The sequence below is a fragment of the Plutella xylostella genome, chromosome 9 (genome assembly GCF_932276165.1).
Source record: "Plutella xylostella chromosome 9, ilPluXylo3.1, whole genome shotgun sequence".
Classification (NCBI taxonomy): domain Eukaryota; kingdom Metazoa; phylum Arthropoda; class Insecta; order Lepidoptera; family Plutellidae; genus Plutella; species Plutella xylostella.
The window spans coordinates 443,721-446,281 of NC_063989.1; positions in this window are offsets into that span (position 1 = coordinate 443,721).

Sequence of the window (2,561 nt, forward strand, 5' to 3'; positions counted from 1 at the left end):
TGATTTGAGTTGTCGTCGTTAGAAGGGCGATCAATTGCACTCAATTGAGGTATGTGAGTATTGTAATTCAGTAGTGCACTTAATAGCCTGTTCGAAAACTTTCCTTTAATAAATCAAAAGGACATGAGATGAACACCAGCTGCATCGGTTATAAAGACTTTTATTTAAAAGCTGCGTTGAAGGAGTAGAGAATCAAATTCTGGATACCATCCACCAATATTGACAGGCCTTATTTTAGCCCCTTCAATTTCCTATCTTTATTTACATAACTGATTGGTTGTCTGGCTTTCTCCTTCATGATCTCAAAAAATTCGACATTCAAGATCATTCCTCAAACCACAAGCTGGAGACAGAGTTGCGTGGGAAGAGTAATGGGTTTGCAACAAGCAATTTCTCCATTCTCGTGATTGGCACCGGGCTCTCCTTTACCAATTGAGGTTCCCTGGGAGTGTTCCTCCTGCAAGGGCCGGAGTGACCCCGCGTGACCTGCCCGGCGCGCGGTTCCCAGAGGCGCGACAATTGCTCAAATTGACCGGTATGCGTGCGTCGCCGCGCCAGTTAACCTCGCACATCTGTTAATTGTCAGCCACCTCATCACAGCGGATGATGTGGAAAGGATTGGCTGGGATATTTTGGTAGTTTTGTTCAAAATTATATCAAGGTTAGCAAATCTATTGTAGCCTTTTTCGCCCATCACATTCCCTGTTTAGCACAACCAGAGATATTTATTGCTGTCAGAGCGCCATGAAATCATGATCAATCTGCTGTAGGTATGTTCCTTCCCAAGATTATACATATTTTTGTCTTCTAGAACCTTTGGGTCTTTGAATACACACATTGGTTTGGCATTCACACCACCGTGCTATACAAATCCACAATCTGTAAAGAGTCAAACCAGCAAAGAGCCACTCCATCGTGTTCTGTGTTAGTTCCATCAAGTTGCGTCGCGCTAGATGCGGACTCATAACGTAATGAACCTTAACGAATCAGCCGGCGCAGGGGCACGCATGATTCATTGTGACTCACTCCAGATACCGACCTAGCTAATTAAACAGCGGCTACATTATGTTTCTTATCCTACATTATACAATGTATGCTTTTAGGTATGAGTGTACCTAAGGATGTTGTTTTATAGATCATTTAATCGGCCTGCTTTGGTTGCCTACTTCATATCATACATTAACGGTCTCGTGTCTGAAAGAATCGTCATAATCATCATTGCGCCAGTCTATTGATGCGATTTCAGATTAACGTTAGTTTTCTAACATTCATGGTTGAATTCAGATGATCCTTTTCTAAGGTTTGAATTGTGAACACTTGTTCTACGTAGGTACTTTGTATTATATTGGATCACATAATAATATGAAACCGATCATTAACCTACACTCTGAACGAGTTTCGCCTAGACGCTATAAACTAAACATCTGTATAAACAAAAAGAATAACTTACCGTTCTACCTAATAGCGAACATTGTAATAACTCTATAGACAAAGAGCTCGTTTTAAAAACTGTATGACATCAACGTGCTATTTATACCGATGCGGCGCCGGCGCGGGTCGCCTCACCTCACGCGGGATGACCTCAGCTTTCAGCTTCGTCTGTTACGATCAGCCACCTAATGTTTTTTCAGGATGCCTAAATTACTAACACACATTCCATTAAGGAGGTAGGTACTGAGTTTAGTTCTTAATCCCGAGGTTTTACATACCTAAATACTTGGTTGGAAAACAAACAAAACGTCTCAATTACGTCTCCAACTTCAATCTACACCTCATTATTCTTGAGCGCTGGAGAAAAAGAAAGTGTTATCTCTCTCAAGCTCCAGGACGGAACCCGTTAATCAATGACATACCTACTCGGCAATTAAACGAGTGCGCACTGTGGTGTGGTGTGTAAGTGCCGTGTATGCCAATAAAAGCACAAGTGTGTACTCGCCACATGCGAGCCGTTCTCACGGCGGCGGGGCACAGAGCAGCCGGGGCAGGGCAGATGAGATCAAAAGAAATTATTTCAACTTAATAACTGGTGAAGTTATCGGTGACTGACATACATAAAAAAACGAATTGAGAAGCTCATACTTTTTTCGAAGTCGGTTAACAAGAATGTAGCTAATAAGCTGTCTCAACTTTAATTTATTTTGTTTCATAAGTGGACTACGGGTTACTTTAGTGGTGTATTCACTTTAATTTTCATATTACCATACACTAAATTTTTCCAAATCTGATCAGGGCCCTGAGTGAAAAAACTCATTTTTTACCTATCGAGAAGTGAAATACTCGCACTCAGGGCCCAGAAAAGACTCACTTAGCGACTAAAATTTATTAAAAATCCAAGAAGCTCTTAAATGATTGTCCTCGTTAAAGATGTTATCAATAAACGAGTAGATAAAAGCAAGGAGAAGAAATTTTTATTATAATCAAGAAATATAAACTTTTTACTTCTGGACGATTCTTTGTTCCCTAACTACAAATGATCGTCACATCTACATGTGCCTGTTCTCTGTCGCCCCATGGTGCCGGTGATCGAGGTCGCATGTGCGTCTGTGAATCACATCACTCCT